The sequence below is a fragment of the Aotus nancymaae genome, unplaced genomic scaffold (assembly GCF_030222135.1).
Source record: "Aotus nancymaae isolate 86718 unplaced genomic scaffold, 86718_ANA_hifiasm-v0.15.2.pri h1tg000003l, whole genome shotgun sequence".
Classification (NCBI taxonomy): Eukaryota; Metazoa; Chordata; class Mammalia; order Primates; family Aotidae; genus Aotus; species Aotus nancymaae.
In genome coordinates, this window is record NW_026988414.1 from 3,741,808 (window position 1) to 3,755,471 (window position 13,664).

Sequence of the window (13,664 nt, forward strand, 5' to 3'; positions counted from 1 at the left end):
TGGTGGCTCATGCCAGTAATCCCAGCACTTTGGGAGGCTGAGGTGGGTGTATCACCTGGGGTTGGGAATTCAAGACTAGCTTGACCAAAATGGAGAAACCCTGTCTTCTAAAAATACAAAATTAGCTGGGAGTGGTGGTGCATCCCTGTAATCCCAGCTATTTGGGAGGCTGAGGCAGGAGAATTGCTTGAATCCAGGAGGTGGAGGTTGCGGTGAGCCGAGATTGCACTCCAGCCTGGGCAACAAGAGCAAAACTCAGTCTTTTAAAAAAAAAAAGAAAAGAAAATCACCTGGAGAGATCTTTGAAAATCCAAATTCTAGGCCCAACCCTTGGATTCTGACTCAGTAGATCTGGAGTGTTATTCAGAAACCTACATTTTCTCCAGTTTCCCGAGTGAATCTGATGCCAGCGCTTTAAGAAACAGGGCCCCAGAGAGGCCAGCTAGGCTATTGGAGAAGGCATTTAAGAATAGGGTGGCAAGGCTGCAGGCAGTGGCTCATGCCTGTAATCCCAGCACTTTGGGAGACCAAGGTGGGTGGATTACTTGAAGTCAGGAATTTGAGCTCAGGCTGGCCAACATGGTCAAACCTTGTCTCTACTAAAAATACAAAAATTAGCTGAGTGTAGTGGTACACGCCTGTAGTCCCAGCTACTCAGGAGTCCGAGGCAGGAGAATCACTTGAACCCAGGAGGTGGAGTTTGCAGTGAGCCTAGACCACGCTATTACACTCCAGCCTGGCAACAGCGAGACTATTTCTCAAAAAAAGGGTGGCGACCCACCAAGGGTGGTTGGGCACTGTGTATTAGTTTGCCAGGGGTGTCCTAGGAAGGTACCACAAAGTTAGAAATGGATTGTCTCGGCCGGGCACAGTGGCTCACACCTATAATCCCACCACATTGGGAAACCAAGGTGGGTGGATCACTTGAGGTCAGAAGTTCTAGACCAGCGTGACCAACATGGTGAAACCCTGTCTCTACTAAAAATACAGAAATTAGTTGGACATTGTGGCCTGTTGTCCCAGCTACTTGGGAAGCTGAGGCAGAATTGCTTGAACCCAGGAGGTGGAAGTTGCAGTGAGCTGAGATAGCACCACTGCACTTCAGCCTAGGCAACAGAGCAAGACTCTTGTCTCTCAAATAAAAAAAAGAAAGAAATGGATTGTCTCGCAGCCCTGGAGGCTGGAGGTCCGAGATGAAGGTGTTGGCCTTCTTGGGCTGTGAGTGCAAGTTGGTTCCATGCTCCTCCTCTAGCTTCTGGTGGTTGCTGGTGGTCTATGGCGCTCCTCGGCTTGCGGGAGCATCAACCTGGTATCACCTGTGTGTTCCTGTGTGTCTCCAAATTTCCCCCTTTTATAAGGGTACCAGTCAAATTAGGAGCCAACACAACTCATCTTAACTAATTATATCCGCAATGACCCGATTTCTAAATATGGTCACATCCTTAGGTCTTCCCAGTTAAGACTTCAACAAAGGAATTTTGGGGAGACACAATTCAATGGATAACAGATGGTTAGACGTTCACCTGGGCTGGCCCAGTGCTCCTTAGAGCACTGTTGTCCTGACCAGAAGCCTCCCCAGAGGTCAGGGCAGGTCCCTTACTCCCCTCCATTGCCACCACTACCACCAAGACAGCAGCCCCTCCACCCCTGCTGCAGGCTGACAAGCAGGTGGGATGCTGCAGTTAGTAAACGCCCCCTAAGAACTCTGGGGGGTGGGGTGGGCATGGTGGCTTATGCCAGAAATCCCAACACTTTGGGAGGCTGAAGGGGCAGGATCATTTGAAGACAGGAGTTGGAGACCACTTGGCCAACATCGGGAGACCTCATCTTTTTTTTTTTTTCCTGAGACGGAGTTTTGTTTTGTTTTTTCTTTTTTGAGACAGAGTCTTACTCTGTTGCCCAGGCTGGCGTGCAGTGGTGCAACCTCGGCTCACTGCAACCTCCGCTTCCCGGGTTCAGGCGATTCTTCTGCCTCAGCCTCCTGAGTAGCTGGGACTACAGGCGCACACCACCACGCCCGGCTAACTTTTGTATTATTAGCAGAGACAGGGGTTTCACCATCTTGACCAGGCTGGTCTTGAACTCCTGACCTTGTGATCCGCTCACCTTGGCCTCCCAAAGTGCTGGGATTACAGGCTTCACTGCGCCCGGCCCAGAGTTTCACTCCTGTCACCAAGGCTGGAGTCCAGTGGCTCACCACAACCTCTGCCTCCTGGATTCAAGCGATTCTCCTGCCTCAGCCACCCGAGTAGCTGGGATTACAGGCATGTGCCACCACACCCAGCTAATTTTGTATTTTTAGTAAACATGGGGTTTCTCCATGTTGGTCAGGGTGGTCTCGAACTCTGACCTCAGGTGATGCACACACCTCAGTCTCCCAAAATGCTGGGATTATAGGCGTGAGCCACAGTGCCCGGCCGGGAGACACTATCTTTATTAAAACTTAAAAACTAGCCAGGCATGGTGGTGCATGTCTGTGGTCCCAGCTACTTGGGGGGCTGAGGCGTGAGGATCACTTGGGCCCAGGAGTTTGAGGCTGTAGTGAGCTATGATTGCGCCACTATACTCCAGCTTGGGAGACAGAGCCAGACCCTGTGTCAAACAAACAAAAAGAACTCTAGTTGGAGTGCTAGGGGCCAGGACTGCTCTCAGTACTCCATGGAGCTAGGCTAGGAGGAGGGGGCGGCCCAGGGGCCCCAGTGGGTCTTGGGTGGTGACGTGGGGCCAGGGAATCTACCTAGGCCTCTCCAGGGCTTTCCGCAAGCAGCTCCCTTTCCCTGTCCAAATGAGAATGTAAACTTCACTTGGCCAGGCGTGGTGGCTCACACCTATAATCCTAGCACTTTGGGAAGCTGATAGGAGCAGATCACTTGAGGTCAGGAGTTTGAGACCAGCCTGGCCAACATGGTGAAACCCCGTCTCTACTAAAAATACAAAAATTAGCCGGGCATGGTAGCAGGCACCTGTAATCCCAGATATTCAGGAGGCTGTGGCAGGAGAATCACTTGAACCTGGGAGGTGGAGGTTGTGGTAAGCCGAGATCATGCCACTGCATTCCAGCCTGGGTGACAGAGTGAGACTCCATCTCAAAAAGAAAAAGAGAGAGAGAGAAAAGAACAAAATCTAGCAATATTTAGATAAGCAGAATCCAATGAAATGGTGGGGAAAGCTGGCTGGGAGTGGAGGGTATCAGCAAAACTCAGTTCACTGGAAAAATTAGGTAACTTGAACCCAGGGCACGTGGGCTGTCACACCACCCCATTTGGAGCCCTTATTGGCACAGAGATGATAAAAGTGGACTCCCTGGCTGGGTGCGGCGGCTCATGCCTGTAATCCCAGCACTTTGGGAGGCTGAGGCGGGCGGATCACGAGGTCAAGAGATCAAGACCATCCTGGCCAACATGGTGAAATCCCGTCTCTACTAAAAAATACAAAAATAATTAGCTGAGCGTGGTGGTGCATGCCTGTAGTCCCAGCTACTTATGAGGCTGAGGCAGCAGAATTGCTTGAACCCAGGAGGTGGAGGTTGCGGTGAGCCAAGATTGTGCCACTGTACTCCAGCCTGGTGCCTGGCAACAGAGTGAGAATCTGTCTCAAAAATAAATAAATAAAAGTGGACTCCCTGATGGCCTCTCATGATCTCAGTCAGGATAGCAGGATAGGGGAACTCTTGAGTCATGGCCGAAATATTTGGTCAATGTACAGCCTCAGACAGCTGGGAATACCACCCCAAATCAATTGGATGAGATGTTTTCCTTGTCCTGTGCCTTTAACTCTGAGAAGGCTGGAGTTGAACAGTAATTGTCAAAATGTACATATGTGTAAACATCATGAGATGTTTAAGCTGAGCTTTAAAATTTAAATTCTGCTGGGCGTGGTGGCTCCTGCCTGTAATCCCAGCACTTTGGGATCCCTGCACAGGAGGATCGCTTGAGCCCAGAAGTTTGAGACCAGCCTGGGTAACACAAGGAGACCCTGTCTCTACAAAAAAAAAAAAAAAAAAAAAAAAAAAAAAAAAAGGGAGGGTGAGATGGGAGGATTGCTTGAACCCAGCAAGTCAAGGCGGCAGTTAAGTGGAGATCTATACTCCAGCCTGAGCAACAGAGAAAGACCCTATGTCGGAAAAAAAGAAAAAGGCACCCAGCAGCCTGAGTGTCTTGTCTCACGCCTGTAATCCCAGCACTTTGGGACGTGGATCTCTTGAGGTCAGGAGTTCGAGACCAGTCTGGCCAACATGGTGAAGCTCTGTCTCTACCAAAAATTACAAAAATTAGCCAGGTGTGGTGGCGCTTGTCTTAGTCCCAGCAACTCTGGAGGCTGAGGTGGGAGAATTGCTTGAACCCCCAGGAGGTGGAGGTTGTGTGAGCTGAAATCACACCACTGCAATCTAGCCTGGGTGACAGAGTGAGACCCTGTCTCAAAAAAAAAAAAACCAAAACCCCACCAGCAACAAATCTACAGGCCCCCACGTCCTGGATGACCTGGGAACTTGGGAGAGAGGCGTGGCCCCAGGCTACTCATCTGGGCTTTTGTAGCCGAAGGGCCTGGGTTGAACCTCAGTTTACTGTGATTACTGACTGGGTAATGTGACCTCTGTGAAGCTAGTCACCTAGCTATAAAATGGGGATTAAAACCACCCACTTGCTCATTCTCTCTTTCATCCCTCCCACGTGTGTTAATCTTGTGCTCCTGTGGGCCAGCCACTGGTCTGGGTGCTAGGACTTGGTACACAAGGACAGATGAGGGTCTAGGTCTCACGGAGCTTACATTGCAGGGAGAGCAGGCAAGAAAATAATGGAGCGATGAGCACTGGGAGGAGATCTGGCTGGTCAGTGACGCAGAGGCTGGGAGCTGATTTATTTAATATATATGTATGTATGTTTTTTTGTTTTGTTTTGTTTCTTTGAGACAGTCTTGCTCTGTCACCAGGCTGGAGTACAGTGGCATGATCTCAGCTCACTGCAACCTCTGCCTCCCAGGTTCAAGCAATTCTCTTGCCTCAGCCTCCTGAGTAGCTGGGACTATGAGCATGCACCACCATGCCCAGCTAATTTTGTATTTTTGGTAGCGACGAGGTTTAACCATGTTGGTCAGTATGGTCTCAATCTCTTGACCTCATGATCTGCCCGCCTCAGCCTCCCAAAGTGCTGGGATTACAGGCACGAGCTACCGTGCCCTGCCTTGTTTTTTTTGAAACAGTCTCACTTTGTCACCCAGGCTGGAGTGCAGTGGCGCCATCTCAGCTCACTGCAACCTCTGCCTCCGAGGCTCAAGTGATCCTCCCCCCTCAGCCTCCCAAATGGCTGGGACTACAGGTGTACACTGTGACACTTGGCTGATTAAGACCCACAATTCTTAAAGGCTAAAATGATAAATTTTACATTATGCACATTTTATCACACCCACATAAAATCCATAAAAATAAAACAAAAGCTCTTTCTTGGCCTCATAACTCTTTACAATTACCGCATTCCTCTGCCTTCTTTAGAGCCAAACTCCTGGAAAGGTCTCTAGTCGCTATGCGCAATACCTCTCTTCCCACGCTCCTCTGAATCCACTCTAATCAGACTTTCCCTTGCCAGCATACTCCTGAAATGGTTCTTGTCAAGGTCAACAATGACCTCCTCCTTGTTAAATCCAGCAGCTTCTTAGCAGCACCTCACACAGTTGGTCACTGCCTCCTCCCAAAAACCACTGCCTTCAAGAGGCTCCTCCTGGTCTCCCCGTCTCCTGCCCTGCTTCCTTCTCAGTCTCCTTTGTGGGGCTCCTCCTCTCCTGAGCTCTCCTCTGGCCCTGGCTCTTTCTCTGCCCACACCCCGTCCCTTGGTGACATCAAGTCGATATTGCCATGGTTTTTTTGTTGTTGTTTTGAGATGGAGTCTCGCTCTGTTGCCCAGTTTTGCTCTGCTGCCCAGGAGTGTAGTGGCACAATCTCGGCTCACTGCAACCTCCAACTCCTGGGTTCAAGCGATTCTCATGCCACAGGCTTCTGAGTACTTGGGACCACAGCTGCGAGCCACCTGCCTGGCTAATTTTTGTATTTTTTGTAGAGACAGGGTTTTGCCATGTTGCCCAGGCTGGTCTCAAACTCCTGGACTCAAGTGATCTACTCATCTCAGCCTCCCAAAATAGTGGGATTACAGGCATGAGCCACCACGCCCAGCCACCATGGTTTTTAATAGCATGGATGCATTATACTGATGGTGCCCATTTTTACACCTTTAGCCTGACTTCTCCCATGAACTCCATTCTGCTATTACTTTAACATATCCACTTAGGAGCTGAGTTTGCATCTCAAACTGAACACTTCTGAAGCCTAACTCCGCATATTCCCCCAAGAGCTGCTCTTCCCAGGGACTTCCCCACTCCAGTGCATCACAGCTTCTCCCTTCTAGTTGCTCAGGTCAAAACCTTAGCAAGGTTCCCTTTCCTCGTACCCCATTATTTTTTTTTGAGACGGAGTCTCACTCTTGTTACCCAGGCTGGAGTGCAGGGGCGAGATCTCGGCTGACTGCAACTTCCGTCTCCCGGGTTCAAGCAATTCTCCTGCCTCAGCCTCCCGAGTAGCTGGGACTACAGGTGTGCACCACCATGCCCGGTTAATTTTTTGTATTTTTAGTAGAGACGGGGTTTCACCATGTTGACCAGGATGGTCTCGATCTCTTGAACTCATGATCCACCTGCCTCAGCCTCCCAAAGTTCTGGGATTACAGGTGTGAACCACCGTGCCATATTTTTTTGTTTATTTATTTTTTGAGCTAGAGCCACCATGCCCAGCTTAGAAGCCCAAGTCCTAAGCGGCCTGAAGCCCTCGTGGTCTACACCCCCTACTCCATTCCCTCTTAACTTCTCCTCTGCTTTCCCCATTGATGGCCTTGCTGAGTCCACACTGGCTTTTTTTTTTTTTCTTTTTGAGATGGAGTCTTGTTCTGTTGCCCAGGCTGGGGCTGGAGTGCAATGGCATGATCTCAGATCACTGCAACCTCCACCTCCCGGATTCAAGCACTTCTCCTGTGTCAGCCTCCCAAGTAGCTGGGACCACAGGTGCATGCTACCATGCCCAGCTAATTTTTGTATTTTTGGTAGAGACAGTGTTTCACCATGTTGGCCAGGCTGGTCTTGAACTCCTGACCTGGTGATCGGCTGCCTTGGCCTCCCAAAGTGCTGGGATTATAGGCGTGAGCCACCTTGCCTGGCCCTGATTTCTTTTTTTCTTTTTTAAGATGGAGTCTCACTCTGTCACCCAGGCTGGAGTTCAGTGGCACAAATTTGGCTCACTGCAACCTCTGCCTCCCGGGTTCAAGTGATTCTCCCCTCTCAGCCTCCCAAGTAGCTGGGATTACAGGCATCCACCACCACACCCAGCTAATTTTTGTATTTTTAGTAGAGAAGGGGTTTCACCATGTTGGCCAGGCTGGTCTCAAACTCCTGACTTCAGGTGATTCACCTGCCTCCACCTCCCAAAGTGCTGGGATCACAGTTGTGAGCCACCACACCCGGCTTCTTTTTTCTTTTAATTTGTTAATAGAGGCAAGGTCTTGATATGTTGCCCAAGCTGGTATCAAACTCCTAAGCTCAAGCAGTCCTCCCGCCTTGGCCTCCCGAGTAGCTGGGATTACAGGATCGCCCTGCTGTGCCTGGCCCGCGCTGGCTTCTTTGCCATTGGGATCACACCTGCCCCAGGACCTTTGCTACTTGCTGTTCCCCTGCCTAGAACACTCTTCCCCCAGGGGGCTTCCCCCAGGGAGTTAGGGCTCCCTCCCTCACCACCAAGTCTCTACTGCACTGATACCTTCACACCCTATTTAAAATTGCCCCAAGGCTGGGTGGGGTGGCTCACACCTGTAATCCCAGCACTTTGGGAGGCCACGGCGGGCAGATCACCTGAGGTCCGGAGTTCAAGACCAACCTGACCAACATGGAGAAACCCCCGTCTCTACCAAAAATACAAAATTAGCCAGGTGTGGTGTCTCATGCCTGTAATCCCAGCTACTCTGGAGGCTGAGGCAGGAGGATCACTTTAACCCAAGAGTTTGCAGTGAGCCTAGATCTCACCACTATATTCCAGCCTAGGTGACAGAAGGAGACTGTCTCAAACAAAAACAGAAACAAAAAACAAAAACAAAAAAACTGGTCCTGAATGCTCCCCTTCCTAGGTCCTGGACCTAAATTTGAATTCATTCAATATATATTTGGGAGACACAGGGAAGCTCAAATTTTGTAAGCTTCAGGTCCCATCCCTTTCCTGATTTATTTTTCTCTCTAGCCCTTATCACCATCTGAACAAAGATTTATTTTTTATTTGGTTTGTTATCTCTTTCCTCCCTAGAATGTAATGTAAGTTCTAGGCGGGCAGAGATGCCTGCTTTGCTCACTTTTACATCCCCAGAGTTTAGAGCAGTGCCTGAAAAAATCCTGTGGAAGGAGGGATGCAAATGCCTACCTAACTGCAGCTTGCTTTTTTTTTTTTTTTTTTTTGGGCAGCCATTCAGAAATTTATTAAAAAATCCTAGAGAGGCAGGCTAGGGAGGGCTGAGTTGGTTGCATCTGGGGTCCATCTAGGTCCCATCCCGGGAAGAGATGGTGGTTGTTAGGGCTGCCCGGAGCTCCTCAGGGGCAAAGACCCCCAGTTCTGTGATGCTGCTGCCAGTGATGAGGTCGTAGGGGGTGACACTGAAGGCAGGATTCCAAACTCCAATCCCGGGTGCCGCAGTCCAGACCCCATTAACATCGGTCAGCTCCTGGCTCGGACGCTCTTCAATGATGATCTCCTTGCCGGTCTCCAGACGGAGGTCACAGGAAGAGCTGAGGGCAGCCACGTAGAAGGGAATGCCGTGGTGCTTGGCGACAATGGCCAGCTGGTAGGTGCCCACCTTGTTGGCTGTGTCGCCATTGGCAACCATGCGGTCAGCTCCCACGATCATGGCTGACACACCCCTATGGGCCATGGCGGCAGCTACCATGCTGTCGGCAATGAGGGTGGCTGGGATCTGCTCATAGACCAGCTCGAAGGCCATCAGTCGGGCTCCCTGGTTGCAGGGCCGGGTCTTGGTGCAGAAGGCATGCTCCAGGCGGCCCAGGCTGTGCAGTGATCGGATCACACTTAGGGCTGTGCCATAGCCAGCAGTGGCCAGAGCACTGGTGTTACAGTGGGTCAGCATAGTCACCTTGCCACCGTTGGGGGCCACCCGGTCCAGGAGGTGGTGGGCTCTGAGATGTCCGATACAGTTGTCTCTGAGGTCTTTCTCCAGCATGTCTTCGGCGCAATGGATCACTCTCTCCTGGACTGCCTCCTCTGTAGCGTCCTCCTGCTCGGCCTCCTGGGCTGCAGCATCAGCCAGGTCGCGGGTGGCACAGGCCATGTTGACAGCGGTGGGCCGGGCGGTGACGAGGAAGCTCAGCTTGTCGCGCACAAAGGCCACCAGCGCGGCAAGTCCTGGTCCCCCGGCGCCCATCTGCAGCTCCACGGTGAGGCTGAGGCAGCCCACTAGGGCGATGGCTGGAGCGCCCCCCACCTTCATGGCACAGATGCCTCCCAGGCTTGGCACACCGAGCCCACCACCTCGTAGCGGCTTTGCTGGGGCAGCAGTAACTGGTCCAAGATCTGCAGGGAGCCCCTCGAGTAGCGGATTTCCTCCAGGGTCATGGTGCAGCGGCCAAACCCAGTGCAAATCTGAGGGCACTGGGGTCTATGCGCACATGAGGAGCGGGGTGGGCTGTGGGCGGACTTTTTTTTTTTTAGATAGTGAGACAGAGTCTTGCTCTGTCACCCAGGCTGGAGTGCAGTGGCACCATCACGGCTCGCTGCAACTTCCGCCTACCGAGTTCAAGGATTCTCCTGTCTCAGCCTCCCAAGTAGCTGGGACTACAGACACATGCCACCACACTTGGCTTATTTTTGGTACTTTTAGTAGAGGCGGGGTTTCACCATGTTAGCCAGGATGGTCTCCATCTCCTGACCTCGTGATCTGCCCGCATCGGCCTCCCAAAGTGCTGGGATTACAGGCGTGAGCCATCATGCCTGGCCCCTAGCTGCATCTTCCAAGGTCAGTTTTCCCTTTGTACTCTCCCCAGTCCACTTCCCTCTCCTAAGTGCCCCCTGTCTACTCATCCCCAGCCCTCCTCAGACCCCACAGGAGCAGCCCTCCCAAGCACCTGGAGTTTTGGTTCATTGACATCCCACTTAAAGCTATAACGACCTTGCATTCCCCTGGGGCCAGGAATATGCCTGGGACACCCAAAGTGTCATCATTCTACTAATTAGCTGACATGTTACCTACATCTTTACAGTAATTAAGTCAGTCTCCACAAAGATGAGCCCTTTGGAAGTGAGGACAGCAGGAATGATGTGACCTATTTTATAGATGAAGAAACTGAGGCCAGGTAAGGTGAAGCTACAAGCCCAGCCTTGATCTCTACATGGTCATCTCCATGGCATGACCTGCTGAGCTTTCTGTTTGGCCACAGTTTAAAAAACAAACAAAAAACCATCCCTGCCACCCTATCATCAATATCTTGATTTCTTCGGACACATTCTGTTAGTCCCTGACTAACTGCATCCTCTGAGCATTTTATTATTAATTTTTTTTTGAGACAGAGTTTTGCCCTTGTTGCCCCGGCTGGAGTGCAATGGAGTGATCTCGGTTCACTGCAGTCTCCGCCTCTAGGGTTCAAGTGGTTCTCCTGCCTCAGGCTCCTGAGTAGCTGGGATTACAGGCCCATACCACCATGCCCAGATAATTTTTGTATTTTTAGTAGAGACAGGGTTTCACCATGTTGGCCAGGCTGGTCTTGAACTCCTGACCTCAGGTGATCCGCCCACCTTGACCTCCCAAAGTATTGGGATTACAGGCGTGACCCATCATGCCTGGCCTCTCCGAGCACTTTAGCAGGAGCTTGGAAACTTATTGAAGAGATGGGCTGGATAACAGGAGGGACCAACATTAGTCACACCAAAGGAGTTCCTGTCTGGGTGACTCTGGATCTGGATGATGCTGGGGGTGGTGGAGGTTGACTAAGAGACAAGCATCGTAGGTAGGTGGCCAGGGTGTGGTTAGTGGTGGGGGCGAGGGTGCTGTCCCAGGGCCTTCCAGCCCCCATGGGGTCTGCAAAGCAGGTTTCAGTCAAAGTGACCTCCTGCCCATACTCTTCCTCCAGCAGTCCCCACTTCTAACCCTACATGTCCTTTCTAACCACCTATGAAATCAGAAGCGAGAAGAGCCCTAAGATGGGAAAACAGGTCTTGCTCCTTCCTGGCAAACCAGCTGGGCAGGTTTGCTAGTGCAAGGGTGGAGGGTGGAGGAGCAAGTCAGCTTCAGGGAATGAACGGAGCCAGCAAATGCCAGGGCCTGGGAGACAGCTCTGGGGCGACTCCAGATAAAATCATGCCTGGGTTTGATCTAGTGCTGACCACAGCTGGCTCTTAGGGTCAGGTGGCTGTGTAGATGTGTTGGAAAATGGGCTTTCAAAGGATGTGATTACTAGTAGTCAGAAGAAGCAATTTTGTCAACTATCAAGGTACGTTCATAGAGCAATGCATCAAGAACACCCAAGAGGCCAGGCAGGTGGCTCACGCTTGTAATCTCAGCACTTTGAGAGGCTGAGGCAGGTGGATCACTTGAGGTCAGGAGTTTGAGACCAGCCTGACCAACATGGTGAAACCCCATCTCTACTAAAAATACCAAATTACCTTGGCGTGGTGATGGATGCCTGTAATCCTAGCTACTTGGGAGGCTGAGGCAAGAGAATCGCTTGAACCTGGGAGGTGGACGTTGCAGCAGTGAGCCGAGATCGTGCCATTGCACTCCAGCTTGGGCAACAAGAGCGAAACTCTGACTCAAAAAAACAAAAAACCAACACCGAAGGAGTTTGTTTAAATATATATATTTGGGTGCCTGCAAAGTCAGGATTCCTAGAGGTTGGACACTCACATCTTTATTTATTTATTAGAGACAGGATCTCACTGTCACCCAGGCTGGAGTGCAGGGGCGCAATCTTGGCTCACTGCAGCCTCCACCTGGATCCTCCTGCCTCAGCCTCCTAAGTAGCTGGGACCACAGGGATGCGGCACCACACCTGGTTAATTTTTGTATTTTTTGTAGAGATGGGGTTTTGCTATGTTGCCCAAGCTGGTGTTGAAATTCTGGCCTCCAGTGATCCTCTCACCTCAGCCTCCCAAAATGCTGGGATTACAGGCGCCCAGCCTGAAATCTTTATTTAAAAAATCCTTCTCAATCCCAGCAGTTTGAGACCAGCCTGGGCAACATAGGGTGATACCATCCCTGCAAAAAATAAAAAAATTGGACATGGTGGCATGCGCCTGTAGTCCCAGGTACTCAGGAGGCTGAGGTGGCAAGATGGCTTGAGTCAGAGAGGTTGAGGCTGTAGTGCACTCCAGCCTGGGTAATGGAGCAAGACCTTGTCTCAAAAAAAAAAAAAAAAAAAATCCCTCCCAGATAATTATGATACTCAGAAGTCTGGGAAATAGAATTAGTACCTGATCTTTAAACAGTAAGTGTTGAAACCCCCTCTTCAACCTCTGAGTCTGCTGCTTAGCTGTTCTTCCCTGGGAAAGTGACTTAAGCTCTCTGAGCCTCATTTGCCTCAATCGGAGAATGGGGACAACTCTAACTACCTCTGAGGGTGGCCATAAGGAACACATGATAGGCAGAGCATTAAGCTCAGGGCCTGGCACAGAGAATGTTCTCCAAGTTAGAATGTGCTCATTAGCTGCTACATTGATTATTCCAGCCAAGAATCTTTGGGATTGTGGGATGAACATGAGAAGCTGAAGGAATCAAAGTCCAAAAGCTCTGGACTTTACTCCTGTCCAGAGTTGCCGATGTTAGGAATGACAGGCTCACTGGGAAAGAAGTGGAGCAGACTGCCTAGAGGAACCAGGAGTGGGGGGCCCAGGCCAAGTCCAAGGCAGAGGCTGTTCATTTCTAGTCACTGACATGATCTCTAGGTCAGGGCCCTGGGCAGATGTAACCTGCAAGAAACATAGCAGGGCTCTGTGGTTAAGACCTGAGGCTTAAGGGCTCAGAGAGTGCTGGGTTCAAGTTCTGACTCCTATTTTAGTAATGACCTCAGATAAGAGACTCAAGAGGCTCCACTAGGGAGGCAGGCAGCACACCGTCAGATAGCTTCGCTGTTGCATATGTGTTGGTCATTGTGGCCATCAGTCTTTTATCTAGCAAAACCTTTGGCTCATAACTGGTTTGGGTGTGTGATTGTCACCTTTCACCTCATTCTCAGGCCCATCCACATGACATGGAACCTGGAGCTTTCCTCCCAATTCCATCAGGGTTGGGGGCCCCAACATCCCCTAGTCCCAACCATAGAGGGCTCTGGGCCCTTGGCCTGGGTTTCCTCCCCTCCCTCTCTCCGCAGGTGGCCCCTCCTTTTTTTGACAGGGCCTCACTCTGTCACCTATGCTGGAGTGCAATGTGTGATCATGGTTCACTGCAGCCTCAACCTCCTGAGCTTGATCAATCCTCCCACTTTAACCTCCTGAGTAGGTGGGTGCCACCACGCTTGGCTATTTTTAAAATTTTTTGTGGAGGTGAGGTTTCACTATGTTGCAAAGCTGGTCTCGAACTCCTGGGCTCAATCCATTGTCCCGCTTTGGTCTCCCAAAGTGCTAGGATTATAGGCATGAGCCA

General features: G+C 50.9%; 1 pseudogene; it reads right to left on the reverse strand.

Moving 5' to 3' along the window:
- Positions 1–8,547: 8,547 nt before the first annotated feature.
- LOC105721153 (methylthioribose-1-phosphate isomerase-like) lies at positions 8,548–10,052 on the reverse strand (annotated as a pseudogene).
- Positions 10,053–13,664: the final 3,612 nt, after the last annotated feature.